Genomic DNA, 17,289 nt, shown 5'->3' with positions numbered 1-17,289 from the left:
GTGTGTTTTTACTTTAATTTTAATTAAAAGCAGAATCAGGCCTATAAATATGGAGAACAACCTGATGGTTGCCAGAAGGAAGGGGGGTTAAAGGGATGGGTAAAAAGGGTAACGGGGAGTGGGAGGTACCAGCTTCCAGTTATGGGATGAATAAATCACAGGAATAAAAGGCACAACACAGGGAATCCAGTTGATTTTATCGTAATAGTGTTGTCTGGTGACAGATGGTAGATATACTTGTGCTGAGAATAGCATAACATATAGACGTGTTGAATCACTATGTTGTGATTACCTGAAATTCATGGAACCCTGCGTGTCAACTACACTCAAATTAAAAAATTAAGAAATAACTCAATGAATGAATTAATTGCATGCAGAGAGCAGCACGTAGAGAGTGGCTACTGCATTAGGCGGTGCAGATCTACGTCATGTGTGTTCCCCGGTCGTGAACTGACTACTCCAGCTGCTGACTTCTCCTCCCTTATGGTGAGCTCTGAGGTCCCGGACTCTGTGCAAGACGGTGCCTGGTGTCTCCCTGTGATTTAACAGGAATATTTAATGACCTAAAGGAGCAAGAATGGAAGTTTGGGACTCACAGAATTCCAGCCTAAAGGATGGGTGTCCTGGGCTGAGGCTTAGAAAGTCAGGAGCGGTGGAAAGTAAGGAAGAGACAAATTCTAAGGGGAACATTCCCCCAGGAAGTGCAGCGCTAGCAAGGTCAAGCATTTGGAAAACATCAAATTTTTACCTTCCCCAGCTTTTTTTTTACTTTCAGGGAATCTGTGAAATAATCCTTAATGATAGAGGGTTTCCAAATTTATGATGGAGAGGTCCCTTTGCAACCGCTCTGGACTAAAACTCGACACACCTGAAATGAGAATAGAAAAAAAGCAACCACTGGTTACTTCAAATGGTTTCAGCTTTGAAAATAACTTTCCCTGGGTCCCAAACAGAAGGTGATCACAGAGCAGAGATGATTCGATCACCAGTCAGACTGCAAGACCTGCCATCCCCGGTCCCTTCCACCTCGGGCTCCGTATTCTGCTCCCAGCTCTGGTTAGGATACCGCATGGAAGGTTAACAAATGTCAATTCCCAGAGCATCTGAAACCAAGAGCAAGGTCCACTAGGCTCCTTTCTAAGAGAGAACGAGATCATAGATATTTATGGAAGCCAGGATTCCGAATCATTAGTCAAAATGGAAGACAGACGGGTCCAAATCTGCTCTAGAAAAGCAGGCTTGAGAATACCAGCTTTTTTTTTTTTAATTTTTTTATTGTTATGTTAATCACCATACATTACATCATTAGTTTTAGATGTAGTGTTCCATGATTCATTGTTTGTGCATAACACCCAGTGCTCCATGCAGAACGTGCCCTCCTCAATACCCATCACCAGGCTAACCCATCCTCCCACCCCCCTCCCCTCTAGAACCCTCAGTTTGTTTTTCAGAGTCCATCGTCTCTCATGGTTCGTCTACCCCTCCGATTTCCCCCCTTCAGAGAATACCAGCTTTTTGACACAGTATTTAGAATCTTGAAAGCTACCTCTCCAAACACTGATGAGCCTGAGCCCCCCTCACTGTCTCTTCTCCTTGGCTCACCCCTGACACACACTGCCAAATTGTATTTACTGGGTTTGTGATTTGGCAAAAACCTTGTGTGCCGGACAACACAGGCGTTGGAATTATGAGAACTATCTATTGTGTTCAGATCAATAGGCCAAACCCACACTTATTTTTTAGCTCAGAAAAAGCTTTCCATTTGCTCCCCTAATAGCCTTGAACATCTTTGCCAATAACCAGCAAGCCAGGACGAACTGTCCCCGAGCTTGAGTAGGGAGGTAGGACAGGAGCCATGGGTACACCTTCCCACAATCTGCCTGAGTCTTCAAGGTTCGGTGGTCCCAGAGGTCCCTTCACCCTCCGAAATGTCCACTTCCAGAAGAAGTCACCCATGCACTCCCTTCTGCATTCGACAGGTGCTTCTGAGGGCCGCCACGTGCCCTCGGCCTCATGCCCTCGCTTATCGCTGTGGCTCTCCAAGGAGATGTCAGGATCCAGATTACTACAGGGACACAATCTGGGCCCCTTCAGAGAGGAACAAAGTCTGGAGGAATCCCAGTGACTTTTCCAAAGTCTTATTCTAACCTGATTATTCGCTCAGTGGGCCGCGATTACTGTTGTTATCCCTCAGGATGTGTTCCCGCCTCCTGCCCAAGAATACGAATAACTGGCCAAGTTTGTAGAATGATGTACAGTTAACAACACACTTCCCTGAGAATGAGTTCTAGTGCCCCCCGCCCCAGCCAGTCCCCCTTGGTCTTGGAAACCATACTTAACCTGCCTGAGCCGCATATCATGGGGATCATAACAGTAACAGACCTCAAATGGTTATTGGGATATTTGAGGGTGAAGTCTCCTTCCAGGGGCCTCCACAGGCACGCACAGGTGCTGCATCTGATTCCCTGCCCATATTAAAACTTCCACAAGGCGAGGTAGCACTGTTTCTCACCACCTCTTCTCTCACCTAGACTCAATAACAACAAAGCATGATAGGTTTAACACTATCCATGGTGGCATTTGGCCATGTCTTGCACCTACAAATTTGAAAAAAGTAAAGACAAGCAATAGCCTCACTTGGGCCGCACCACGGCACGAGCAGAGAAAAGCTCAGGGATGTGAGGTCTCTCAGCACAGCGCAGTCTGTGTGCTTTCAGCAGTTCTCCACTCCCCGATCACCTGACTAATTTGCTTTTTAAACTCACCTGCACAACAGGGTGGACCTCCAGAGGTCCAGCCTTGGGAGTCCCCAAGGCCTCCTCGTGGCTGGCAATGACTTTTTAGCCTGTCCCTAAGATCCAAGGTGTCCCTGTGTTACCCACACATCCACATTCCCACGAGCACCTCCACGCTGACCCCATAGCAACAGACAAAGGCATCTGGGAGCAATGGAACTGTTTTTAATTCAGAAGGCTTGGCACGTGTCCTTCCAGCCTCCTATCGTGGGCTTTGGGGGTTACCAACGAATGGCCCACTTGCAGTCGTAGGAATCTCCTACGACTGCATAGGACTTCCTAGTGAACATGCTAGAAAACCTGTCTGTGCTGAGCAGGTCCGCGTCCACCTACTGGTGAGAAACAGGAAGAGACCCTCAAAGCAAGGCCAACTCTGTTCAGGAAACAGCCAAGAAAACCAGCACTGGATCATCAGAAGAGAAAGAAAACCAGACAAAGAAAGACACTTTTATTTATTTTTTTAAAAGATTTTATTTATTTATTTGCCAGAGAGAGACAGCACGAGAGAGGGAACACAAGCAGGGGGAGTGGGAGAGGGAGAAGCAGGCTTCCCACAGAGCAGGGAGCCTGATGTGGGGGCTCGATCCCAGGACCCTGGGATCACGACCTGAGCTGAAGGCAGCCGCTTAACGACTGAGCCACCCAGGCGCCCCAGAAAGATGCTTTTAAAAGGACAGATGGTGTGTTTAGGGGTAGAATTCGCTTCAAATTATCATTGCACATGGGAGGTTTAGAAGGAATTTCTTTCCAGAGAGGCCTGAATTTAAACCATCAGATTCAAATGTTAGAAATCAGGGGGGTTGGGGTTAGGGGAATTGTGGAGAAATCAAGTAGCACAAAATAATCATGGGTTGTAGAAAAGCTGATATTACTATCTCCTTAGATTTTCTTTTTTATTGAAGGAAAATCGGGTACAACTTTGTCTTTATGGAAAAGTCTGGCCCCCAGCAATGATTTACAACCCAGTCCGAGGGACTTGGGGCCCTGCGTGCTGTATTTACCCCAGTGATTACATACCTACTACTCGGAGGCAAGGCCCGTTCCCCAGAGCAGATCTGCAAGCAAGAGAAAGAGTTATTTTTCCTGACGCATATGTTGATATGCAGAAAGGAGGGCAGCGCTCCTCGCTACTTGCTACCCGTTGCAAGCTGTCCTATTGAAGCCCCGTTTCCTGTCAATCTTCCTTTTTTTTTTCCCCCATGAAGCTTTAATTTTTTGCCACAGCACTTTCTGCATTTTAGTTTCCTGCAAACCTCAGGAAATAGCCTGAAATTAATATCGTCAGATGCTTCTAAAAGTGCTGGCTTGGCAGCATTGCAGAACGCTTTTGGATGCTGTTTTTGGATTAAAATATACCAGTTATACCCCCATTGTTTGCAAGAGAGGTCTGTGAATGGAATTGTGTCTGCGATGGGACCGCACGGAGATGTAGGTTCACAAAAGTGGGAGTGGAGACCCGACTTCTCAGAATGGGCAAAGCCAGCTTGTAAACAAATGGGAAGAGCCAGCCGAGAAAGAAACACGCCTCCGGGGGTCAGAGTGCTTTCTCAGCACCCCAGCAGCAGGGAAACTGAGGCCGAGACACCTTACTCTCGTTTTCCGTGTAGAATTTTTAAGCCTTGGGTATGATCCCACTGCTCTAGGGCCTCCAGATTTGGCTCCAGAGAGGAAGACAAAGTGTCATGAGAAATAAAATGAGGTAGAGAGATTATTTATTAGCCTATGCATTCTGGAACTAGCACGGAGCTGGGGGAGGGAGCACCCAAATCTTTGCTCTTCTCACGTCTCATGGGCCCTGAGGAGCCCAGGTCAGCGGAGAGGTGGGCAGTTGTGAGAGCCAGCTCTACCGCTGACTTGCCTTGGCACTGTTTAAACAGACCCCTGCTTCCCCAGATTGTGGATTCTCTGCCAGCCTACTGGGGAGAGGTGACAGGGTCGTCCCACTTCATCATGCAAGGGCATCACACCAATAAACTTATAACAACTACGCAAGCATGCTTTGGGTTCTTGAGGGGGAACGTGGGGCATGAATCGAAGTTATTTTTATTATTGTTGGCTTCTGTATCTATGACTTCCAAAGAGTGTTAGATGAGGTCACACTCTTTCAACGTCTCCAAAAATCTATTTTGAAATCTTTGTAATATTGAAGAATACACAGTCTTTTTACATCCTTTGTGTTTTATTCACCTTTTGGATAAGGCAGCTACAGCTTCTCCTTCTCTGGCACACAGCCTCCATCCAATCAATCTGGGAGACCTTTGATTGCACAACCAACTCTTTGTTGTGTATCTCTATGCCCCCAGTTCAAGTCTTCACTACCTTCTTTCTCTGTAAGTGTAAAAAGCACATAATTGGCTTTCCTGCTCTGGGCCCTTATTTCTGTGGGCAGTCTCCATATTACCTCCTACCATCGTCCTAATACGCTGCTCTAGTAGGGAAACAATGGGGCTCAATGGTCCTTCAGAGATCTTCTAAGAAAACCTGTATTTTATAAACAAGGACGCTGTTCCCAGAAAGGCTAAGTGAATCACCCTGGGTCACCTTGCTAACCAGGGGTCAGAGCTGGACTAAAAGCAGTCAGACCACTGAATACCGATTCTATCCTATGGCTTTTCATGTCCAGGGATAGAGCTGGGCTAAAAGCAAAGCCCCCTAATACCAGATCCAGATCATTTCTTATCAGCCTACAGTGGTGCCACATATCCTATAGAGTAAACTCAAGCACTCAAGCACTGGACTAGGATATGCAGCTTCATTTAACAGAAATATGACTATAGAGGCTTAAAAATTGAGGTTCACTTTTTTTCACATAAAAGGAAGTCAGGAGGCACCTGGGTGGCCCAGTCAGTTAAACATCTGACTCTTGATTTTGGCTCAGCTCATGATCTCTGGGTCATGAGATCAAGCCCTGCATTGGGCTCCGCGCTGGGTGTAGAGCCTACTTAGGATTCTCTCTTTCCCTTTCCCTCTGCTCCTCCCCCGGCACAGGTGTGTGCACTCTCTCTCTCTCTCCAGAATAAATAAATAAATCTTTAAAAAAAGAAAGAAAAGGAAGTCAAGAGGTAGGCATCTCATCACTGCGCTGCCATTCCAGGGAAGTCAGAGAACTCAGGTTCTTTCATATTCCTTTTCTTCTCCCAAGCATGGGTCTTTGCTACATGGTTACAAGATGTCTGTTCTGCCTCCAGGCCTCAAGTTTACATTCTAGACAGGAAGAAGGAGAGGAAAGCAAAGGGTAAAAGACATGGGCTATGTGAGTCCCATTTGATCAGTCATACACTGGCTCTCCCAGAAGCCTCATCTAGTGGGATTCTATTGACCTGTTGTAGGGGACACTTAGGTCACATGATGCTCCTCTAGTTGCAAGGGAGCTGAGGAGGTTCGTAGTTTTAAATGGCTACAATGCCACCCAGAAAAAAATTTGGGTTCTGTTAGTAAGGGTACAAGGATAATGAATACTCAACAGGTAACTGGCTGTCTCAGCCCCAAATACCTTACTGCTATTGTTCAGATATTCTCCAGTTCCACCCCGACCAACTTTTCTGGTCCCACTTCTTCCTACCCCTTGCCACCAGCTCCGTATCCCAGCCCAGCCCAGAGCTTCTGTGCCCTCCCAGGCAGGTGCTGTTTTCTCCCACTGTGTTTCCCACCACTTCTTTAAGTTCACCTCTTCTTTAAAACCCAGCTGAAATATCTCTCCGCTCATCCTCATGCTCGCAAATGCAGTCAAAATTAACCTCCAACTTTTCTATTCTTTCATAACATATTCTATTTATCTCTATTAAAGTACTAATCACATCCCACTTGGAATTATCATTTGCCGTGCATATATCTGCCTCATTCAGCAGGATGTAAGCTTCAGAAGAGCCAGGATCATATCTTGTTTATCTCCAGCACAAAGTTTAAAATGCTCTGTGTCCCATAGTAAATACCTTGGTGTTTATAACTGAATTTTTTTTCATTTTGCTTGCATGGCTAATGATAGGTGAAAATGAACATCTCATAAAACTGTGTAAGTGAAAAGGTTGTGACCTCTAATCCCCCTGGAATAGTCTAGTACTACCTCCTTGGAGGCCGAAGGGTGAATTCTGGGAATTCTCTTCCAACCTATGGACTCTGTGATCGTGTTTACACCCAAAGGATTGGGAGTCTACAATTCAGTGACTAGTGGCTTATTCTGCATCCTTCAAGCTCTAAGCTCATGAGCGTGACATGGACCACAGTTCCTTTGCCTTTTTGATTTGATCTGAGCCTCTTGAAGCTCTTGTTCTGCCCTGCCCTGTTCTCGCTTCCAGGTTGAATCTTTATTAAGCTGAAGTGATGGCTAGTCTCTGCATCCCCCTACCACCATCACACCACCCAGATTCCTTCTCGGAACGTCTTCACTTTGCTCTGTGCCTTGAGGTGCTGACTCGGTGGCATTCATCTCCAGATTCCTTTTCCTTCTGATGTCCAGTTGGATTCAGTCATCAAGAGTCACCAGAAAGAGATGGGAGGGAGAGAAGGGGTGGTGTTTCTTCCAGTTCGTCCTTTCTGCCTCAGGGCTAGGTCCTGGTACGGGAGGCAGCCTGTCCCTCTAGGACTAGAACTCCTGCCAAGCACCCCCCACCCCTCGCCATCCTTCAGTTCTCAGAGGCTCCAGGGACACTGGTCCCTCCACTCACTACTTCATAGCTAGGGCAGTAATGGCTGAACCACTGTTCCTTGTCCCTAAGTGCCCCAATACCGGCTCCTATTGGCTCCCTTCACCATGCCCACACCTCCATATGTAGTCTAGGAAATTTCCTTCAGATTCCCAACTAAGTTACTTTATGCTAGGATATAGACTGGCATGACTGCCTAGGCCCTTGCTCCATGATCTGCAGCAAACTTCTTCAGCAAAACAACTAACCTGAATTTTGAACATGCTCTCAATGATAGTCTCTGGAGAAGCCCTGGGTAGTGTTTTCCTTGCCTTCTCCAAGGACTGAGGGAATCTGCACCAAAGACTCATATCTGGTGTCTGTTTCTACAACCTGTGCATTCAAGAATTAACCTCCTTCTCTGATACAAAAAATGACAGCTGTCCTAGGGAGGGGAGCAGGGGATATGTGCCCAAAGGATATTAAAATCTCTGGTTGATTGGATCTAAAAGCCAATAAACTAAAGAATGCTTTCCCCAAGACTTCATCCCTCTCCAGAGTCAAAAGGTTTGAATGTGGAGAGCTGATCTAATAAACATCAGATGGTCACTCTTCGAACTCAGGACAAACCCTTTTCTGCTTTGTTTGTGTGCTCCTGGGTGGGCTGAGAGAAGGAAGTCCCCAAATTCGCCCCAAGAGGGGCACCTGAGAAACTCAGTCTCAGGCATGTAGAGGGCAGAGATAGTCTTTTTCTCTTGCCTTTCCTCTCTCTCTCTCTCTTTCTTTTTGCAGAAAAGGGGCAGTGTGGAAAGTATACCACTAAAGCACTTGTTCATTTCTGTGCATAGAAAGTGATGAACAAATCTGGGCTTGATAGTGATTAGTTCAAGGTGAAGGCTGTCTTACTCCCTGAGGTCTGCTGATCATTGTTCGCCTGTGTGTTTCAAGAGTTAATTTTTGGTCCTGTTTTCATTTCGTATATTTGGGCCAGATTTAAAAACCTGGAGGCTCAGTGTGGCTCATATTTTCCTTGTGCCCTCACCTTTTCCCTTGTGCCTCCTTTCCCTGGCCAGGACAATTACCGCTTCACTGGAAGCCTGGATCAGATATGAATGAAAGAAACAAGTCTTCCCTTGGAAAGCAGAGAACAAAAGGAAATGAACACTTCCATTTCTGTTTTCTTGAGGCATATTAAAGCTGACTATCTTTGGAATCTAAGAGATATATTGTTAAAAGCAAAGAAGACATAATTGCAGAATAATATATATCATGTGTGGTTCCATTTATGCCATAACCATATAGGTTATATGCTATAACATATAGAGTGCTTGTTCTTAGATGTGTGTATAAACACATAACGAAGTCTAGAAGGGTCCACACAAAACTGCTAATAGTGGTTACCTCTGGGAGTAGACTTGGGGTGAGGATTGGTGAAAGAATGGATTCTTTTTTACTCTGTATGCTGTAATATTTGATTTTTTTTTAAATGAGATTGTCTCTTTTAGCTTTTGCTTACATAAGTAATATATGACTTCAATCATCAGTAGTGCATTCTTTTAAAAAAAAAATTTTAGGTCTTTTCTTTCCCTCATGTTCTAGAAGGAAGACCCAAATCAATTTTTTTAAGTTAAAAAAAATTTAGATTTCTTCACTTGAAATACATTCTCTATCATGTTGGGGTGTCATTGTGCTTCCTGATGATGATTTAAAATAGATAGTAATGAATCATCTTCCACAGCAAGTTTGACTCAGTCAAGCAAAAATGATTCAAAGGAAATCAAAATTAGGAATTAATCTCATTCTCTATTACAATTATGCTTCTCCTATCGAGTTTTCTGGCTTGTGATGTGGGAGATGGAACATGAAGTGGAAAATAGGGGGCAGTGGGTATCAATCTCTAACCCAGCCGGAACTCAGGTCAGACTTGAACCCTGAACCTTCCTGCTCCAGCCGAGGCGTTCGCGAATCTCCCCTGTCCACCCCGCCCACGGCAGACACTGCCTTCTCACAGCATCCATGTCCCTGGATCACTGTCAGCTTATCTCAAAAGCTCATGCTATTGTCCTTTATGTCTTACTAGACTGGACCAAACTCCTTGAGGACAGAATGCAAATCTGCTTCATCTCTATGCTGCCAGCACCGGCAAACTAATGCTTGGCACCGGTAGGTAGGTGCTCAATAAATGTGCCACGTGAGTATTTGAATGAATGAATAAGTGGTTGGCTGAATCAAACAATGTGTCTGATTTGTATCTTCACCTGCATTGGGAGGTACTTGAGGACAGGAACCTGTGTCTTCAATCTTCCGCGTTCTTTAGAGTGTCCTAAGAAAGGTAAGCTTTCAACAAATATCTGTTGATCAATCTCTCCTATTTATTTTATTTTATTTTATTTTAAGATTTTATTTAATTTAAGATGGCAGAGAGAGAGTGGGATCAGGGGCAGGAGCAGAGGGGGTGGTAGAAGGAGGGGAAAGAATCTCAAGCCGACTCTGCGCTGAGTGCAGAGCCTGACTTGGGGCTCGATCTCACGACCCTGAGATCACGACTGGAGCTGAAACCAAGAGTCAGAGGCTTAACTGACTGAGCCACCCAGGTGCCCCAATCGCTTCTATTTTAAAGGATGATGAAAAATAATTCACAGAGATTTATATCTTGATTTTTGTTTCTGACAACCTGTTGACAAGCAAGAGAAAAAGAGATGTATTCTTTGCCTCATCATAGATAATTCAAATGAGGTACAGAAAAGCGGGAAATGTTGATAAAAGAGGAGAATGGAAATTCACCTCCTGACCTTTTCAGGCTACTGTCTCAGGACTTTTCTGTGCCCCTCTAGAGCCCGGTGTTTTCTTACTGTGTACTTTTCCCTCCCCGTCAGGAAGCAGGCCAAAGCTCAGTAGAGAGCCCGTTGCTGAGTGATCTCTGAATTTCAGGTAGTTAAAGTAGAAAGTGGCACTTCATAATTATATAGTAATGGCATAATTATCTGAAGGTGCCTTATAATTACCTCCCTCCTCCCCAAGCTCCTTGAGCTGCTTCAACTGGGATCCATGGTTCCCGTCCCCTTCCTGTCCTGTGTCAATGCAATGCCACTTGGCCAATAGTAAGCATTTGGCATGGATGGTTGTATCTTAATAAAGGAGGAACACTCCAGTGGATTATCTCAAAAACTCAGAACTCATGGGCTATCACGGTTACTACGTGGAAAATCCATTTCAAGTCATTCTGTACATAGTGCCAGATAAATGAGATGGGAGGTGAAGAGATCATTGTGAAGCCATTAAATCTAGATGCTTCTTCAGTGTTATCTCAAAGGGACTCTGTGACTTCAGTACACCATCCTGAAGATCTCCCCCAGACCACCATATGCAATTTGTCCTTATTTGTAATTTCCAATCCCATGACAACCAGATTTCCTATTGGTTTAGCTTTGAAAGAAAAGAAAAAAAAATCCCCACCACTCTCCACCAAAGAAAAATATCTGCATTATTCCTTCGTCTTGACGTGGAATATAGCTCCAAACTGACAACCTCTGAGCAAGCAACACACCCAAATATAAGGGCAGAGAGTGAAAACAATCAGCTCAGGTGGGGATAACAAAGGAACTTTCAGTCAATAGCATACATCACCCGCTTTGAAAAATGGCTGTCTGAATGAACACCCCGTCTCAAGAAAGGAAGGGCCAAGGGAGTCATTAATGAAAGCAAGAAACTCAGTTTTACATCTCATTCAAAAGATGGATTCACTGTACTGCTCTCGATCCAGGTGGGTGAGTTAGTCTAGTGTGGAATTTGTCTGCCCTCGCTGAAAACTCCGGTTAGGCAATGAATTATTCCAAGTAAATTAAGTGTATCGATCCCCTCCCCTTCCTGACACTTTGCAGATATTGCTATCAAATCATGCTCCATGCAAGTGTCAGTTTTTGCCACAGACATCTGAAGAGGGGAGCAAATAATCTCCTGAGTTTCTCAGAGCCTAATAAGTACTCGTGCGGTATGATAAAAGGGGAGGGGACCAGACAATGAGAGTCCCGCTGTGATGAGACTGGCTGGTTAATGTGGAAAGCTAGCACACTCAGTTGATAAGGACAAAGTCATGGGTGTACTCCCATACTTCTCAGGGAGTATCAGGTCCTGGGCACGGGTTGCATCTGAACTCTGGCCCATTTTCATGCAAATGAAAGTGAACCATAGAGAAGATCAGGCAAAGGAATATGGATAGAAATTGCGACTCTATCACAATTCTGCGAGAACAATCAGACCCCAGAGCCTATGAGTAGGACGTAGCCTAAAACTTTTATAAACTGTAAGGAGTCAGCCTCTTTCAAGGTGAAGACGTGCATCATTTCATTAGGGGTCTCAACTGGGGCTTGCTTCTTTGATGTTGAATTTTCTTCCCCATCATAATGACCAGACTCCTCCTTTTCTGAATGATAAATTCTTAATCCAAAAAATTAAAAAAAAAAAGATATTTCTCTGTCTTACCTTGTTGAGCTGTCTTTTTTGGCCAAGAACGACCATACAGAAGCTGTGGAATGTATTTCAAGGGTGAAATGTCTAAAGATGAATGGTCTGGCTCAGATATCTAACCAATGTATACTATAAAGTATTATTTTCATCCACATTAAAGTCCCTTATCGCGTTCTGAAATACATATGGATGAAAGGATGTGATGTCTGAATTTGCTTCAAAATTATCCAGTGACATGGGAGGAAGGGAGGAGAGATGAAACAGAATTGGCCATGGCTTGATCATTGTTGAGGCTGGGTGATGGTCCATGGGAATTCTAATGCCAGTGGTTCTCAAACATTAGCAGGCATCAGAATTATCAGAAGGCTTATTAAAACACAGATAGCTGGGCCCCAACCCAGGCATTCTGATTCCAGAGGTCTGGGGTGGGGCCGAAGGATTTGCCTTTCTAACAAGTTCTCAGGGGCTGCTGATGCTGCTGGCCCAGGAACCCCACACTTAGAACAGCTGTATTTTCCTATATTTCTAAGGATTAAAAAAAAAAATCAAGGGGGACTGAGCTGGGCTGGCACAACGAAGCAAGCTGGAGACGGAGTTTCTACTCTTCCTGCTGGTACCCTCAGACAGACAGCAACCAAAAAAAAAGACAGAAAAGAGACATAGACAACAGAAAAAAACAAAAAAAAACACAAAAAACACTGAACAATCAACTCAACTCAAACTGGACTGAGTTTGGGGAAATTAATGTTGGCTTTCCTCATGTGCTTTGAACCTGTGTCCATATAATTGTTATGGAGTGTGCTAGCTTCTCTGGTTCGGGGCCATGCAATTAAGCAATCTGAATAACCAGGATCTCTGGCTGGTGTTTTAATACAGGAGCTAGCATTGGGCCGTGTTTTATACACAAGGATGGCACCACTTCCCATATTTGCCTGAGACTTGGGGTCAACATGTGTACTCAGAAACTTTCCCTCCAGATTTTCAGATATGCCAAGTTCTAGATGATGGATATGGAAGTTCCTGGATCTCATGGGGTCTAAAAGCATCAGATGATGAAGAAAGAAAATCTCAAGCTTGAGACTGGATAGTCCTAGGAAGGACACCAGAACTTTCTCAGCCTAATTTTATTGTGTTTAGATGCCATTTAGCAAACAATGACTATATGCCAGGCATTGAGCAATACACTCTGCAAAAATAATTCCCCAAAATGGTCCTTGACCTTGAAGATCTCACATAGAGTGTAGAAGGTAGACATGTAAATAAGTAATTATAACTGTTAATAGAGATATAATAAGAGCTCATAAATGCTGTGGAAACTTAGATGAATAAGCTGCTCCTTCTTTACTGAGGGGAGGAGGAGGGAAGCAAACTTCTCATAGAATGAGAGTCTAACTGGTTCTTGAGCAATGGGCACCTGTTTATTAGGCAAAGGGGTGAGTTGAAGGAGGAAAGGCATACCAAGAGAGGAAATGATGAGAAAGGTATGGAAAAGGAAAGGTGGCAGTCCATGAAGAGTAGTCTGGCTTAAGGGTGGGTTGTGAAGGAGGGGGGCTGGCAGTAGGCCGAAAAGATATGTTGGTTTGACAAACCCCCTATAACACGATGGAGAGTTTATATTCTATCATAGGGAGCACGCACATTTTTAAGCATGGGAAAGATACTACAGAACTGCATTTCAAACAGACACGTGGTAGAACAGTGGGGGAGACTAGGCAATGAGTTGAGGGGGTTTGGGATTCAGGCAGAGGTGATAAATACCGGATCTCGGCCTCCAGAGTTCGAAATATTTAGGGTAGGAAGCCCATTTGTAGCATGTTAATAGAAAAGGTGTGTGTGTGTGTGTGTGTGTGTGTGCATGTCTGAGCATACATAAACTTACATAACTTTATAAAGATGGATGTGCAACTTTTATATCTATCTATAGATAGATTTTTTTTTATATGAACAGAAGGAAGGAAAAAAAGAAGGGAGGGAGGAGGCAGAGAGAAACCCAGGAGGGAAGGGAAAGTACCCTACACAATAAGTAAACAAGAGAAAGGAAAGTTTGTCAGCTGGGCAGGAAGCTGGACGAGGCTTTTAGTGAGGTGCACCTGTTCTCTGGGCTGCCAGAAAGGTTTACTAAATTCTACCATTGATCGGCCCAGGGGGTGTGTGCATGTTTGTGTGGGGAGGGGTCGTGAAAAAGAATAATGGGGGAGAAGGATAAAAAGCAGCATAATTTCTAAGACTTTGAATACCACAAATGAGTCATCAAGTGGAATTTCACTTTGTCTTTCCATATTTCCACAATTAGCCTATTCATGTACACAAAAAGAGCACATGGCACATTCCGAAATGACACAAGACTTGTTCCAAGCTCTGAAGAGGGATGCTGGGACTCGTCTTCCCTGCCATCCCTGGAGTGTGGACAGAGGTCCTGGCCTCTGCACTCGCCGGTGACGAGACAAGGCACGGGGGCCCCGCCACCTCCTTTCATAACGTTTCTCATATCTTTTCTTCCCCGTAAATTATACTCTCCAGGCCTTTGCTGGGAGAGATAATGCTGCTCCCATGTGAAGTGAATACCCAGTGCCCTGCGTGCATGAGTGTGTCAAGGCTAACCAGGTCTATTGTTCTTAAACAGTGCTGCCGGAGAATTGTCTCCTTGTGCAGAGTGATGCTGAAGAGATAAAAATATCTTTTATTTCTATAGTGCTATGCATCTTAAAGTGTGTTCCACATTTTGCAAACTATATATAGGCTCAATTCATTACCCATCCCCATAAAATACAGCCAGAGCTGTGGCAGGCACATGCCAGATGTTTGACAATGGTTTAATAACACAGCGGAGAAGAAGTTAAATTGGATTCAGAAAACAGGAAATAGGATGTGGGGCACTAGGTAAAACTCTCCCATTCATTCAACATTATGTGTTGAGTGCCTACCACCTACCAGGGCAAAAGCTGGTGCACAGGTAGTGAACTGGGGAGGCCCCACTCCTACCCTCATGGAGCTGCCGAGATATCGAGGAAGATTCACAAGCAGGCCCATTTTCCAGCCGAGTAGGATTTGTATTAAGACCGAGGTAAAAATACAAGGTGTCATGGTCCTTATTGCCTTTCAAGGGAAGCCTGTACAACTAGCCACTCTGGCCTCAGCCTTCCCTTACTTTAATAAAAGGTTTGCATCTAGGGCAATTATAGGATGTACGTTGAAGAAAAGCTGTTCTGGAACCCAGAATCCAGGCATGGTGGGGCATGGTTCTGGGAAAAATAAGGAGAGGAGGGAGAGCACCAGTGAAGCAAGTTGCAGAAAGACTGAGGACAGTTAAGAGCAGGAGGAACACGGAACAGTTTGGGGGAAAGCTGGAACCAACGAGAGCAGAGGGGTCTATGGGGATTCCAGACCGGCCACTGTTTTCTCATGGGTGGGGATCAGCCACTCCCAATCACTTGCCCTGACACTGGGAGCACCGTGCAAGTGCCTCCAAATCTCTCCAGTGTGAGAGGGGTAGCCTCTGGAGAGTAGGCAACAGAATCTCAGGACTGGGAGGGATCCTGGGGAGCCGCTGTCTCAAACCAGTCATTTTCATAGACGAAGAAAGACATGCCCAGATTCATAAAGTGGTTACAGTGTGTCCAGGCCAGACAGAGCCCGGTCCATAGACGTGCCATGATCCCCTCCCTCAGGCTTGATCTTAGGGGAATCAGGGGAGACAGATTCATCCTGCCCTTTGGGGGATGCTTCCAAAAGCTGAAGACCTGGTCCTTTGGGCCCTTCTGCACTCCCATGGAGAGACTGACCACAGGGATCAGGGTTTATGACCCACCTCCACAGTTGTGATAAAGAAATGTGGCTCAGAAAATGAAAAAGAAATCAGCCAGAAGATTGTCACTGTCCAGGTCAGACAGGGTGCCACCCAGGGAGGACCCCTGAAGGCCTTTTGGTCTCTGGAAGTATATGCGGCTTTGAGCTCTTATTAACTTACCCAGGACGGAGAGCCGGATTACCCTAAACTCCCAGGAGAGGCCTGTTCAAGATGTGTTTAAATCCCTGGACAAGAAAGTACTAGCTAGCACTGGCAGGATATATGAAAAACAAAAGGAAATGTGGTTTATAATGTATTTGTGCAATAAATATTGTGAAGAGGCATTAAACAGGAAATTCTCCACTCATGATGACTGCCTGTCTCATAAAACAGCCTCTCCCTCTCCCTCTCTTTATTCAGGCTAACAGCACCTCAGGAACACAAGCAGACAGAGAGGGCGCCAGGCCACCAGGAGCAGTGTGGGAGAGTAAGGAGGGCAGGGCAATACAAATACAAGACCCCAAGATAGGAGCTCTGGGCTGCATCTCAGCCCCCATCAGCTTCCTGTAGGGCCTCCGGCAAGTGAGCCTAGGCACACCCATCTAGAAAGGATCCAGCCTGACAGATGACCTCCAGGGCAATTTCTGTGTAATTAAAAAGCCAATGAGATGTTTCATAAATTGGTTTCCATGTCTCCACCTGTGTTTGCTTCTTCCCAGTTAGAAGACAAACTTCTTCCCAACTAGAAGACCTTCGTGTATTCATTCCACACGTCTTTTCTTAAGTATCCCACACAGGCCTTTGCCCAAATGGAGGAAATAATAAATATTACAGACATCGAACTAACAGCCAAGGGAAATGTCACTGGAAAGTAGTGATGAGCTAGGGTCTGCGTGGTCTGTAATGAACTCGGGCCGCTCAGGGCCCCCCCCCCCCCCCCCCACACTGCTGCATCTGGACCCCTCCTGCCTCACTCTCTTTGTCCCAGACCTCAGAAAACTCTGGGGGGCACGCTTGCTGCCGGGCGGGCTTGGAAGCAGTCCTGCGGAGACTTGGCCCTTCCGAAGCTTCTTGGCCAGCGAGCAGCAGAATCTGGAGCCAGCCCTCATTCTCTGCGGGCTCCGGCCTCCGCGTAGCTCTCGCCCGCCAGAGCCGGGTGGTTCAAAGGACACAGGACTGGGCACTGAAGGCCCGGGGGGGGGGGGGGGGGGGGGGGGGGGGGCGGTGCTGGGGACTGATGAACTCGGCCGCCCCGGTTACGGTCCAGGAGAAGAAACGCTGAAGAGGATGCCACCTGCTGGTGAGGGACCCCGGCTTGCGCGGTGGGCGCAGCAGAGACCTGGAGCCTGGATGTGCAGAGAACCAGAATTCGGGCAGTTTTCCAAGTGCTTGGTTTTCTGCTGTCTCTTTAGGGCTGTCACCTCCACGGGGCCGTGCCCCAAGCTCCGGTGCCTCGCGTCCCGCATTCGGGACGCGCAGGCTCCTACTGGGGGGGCGGTCTTCCTCCTCCCCGCCGCTCCTTTCCCCTCCCCTCTCCTTCTTTCCCCTCCCCCCCTTCTCCTCGCCTCGCCTCCCCTCCCCTCGCCTCGCCTCCCCTCCCCTCCCCTCGCCTCGCCTC

This window comes from Phoca vitulina, unplaced genomic scaffold, assembly GCF_004348235.1.
Source record: "Phoca vitulina isolate PV1807 unplaced genomic scaffold, GSC_HSeal_1.0 scaffold34, whole genome shotgun sequence".
NCBI lineage: Eukaryota > Metazoa > Chordata > Mammalia > Carnivora > Phocidae > Phoca > Phoca vitulina.
The sequence above is the reverse complement of the archived record's forward strand: the minus strand, read 5'-3'. Positions refer to the sequence as shown.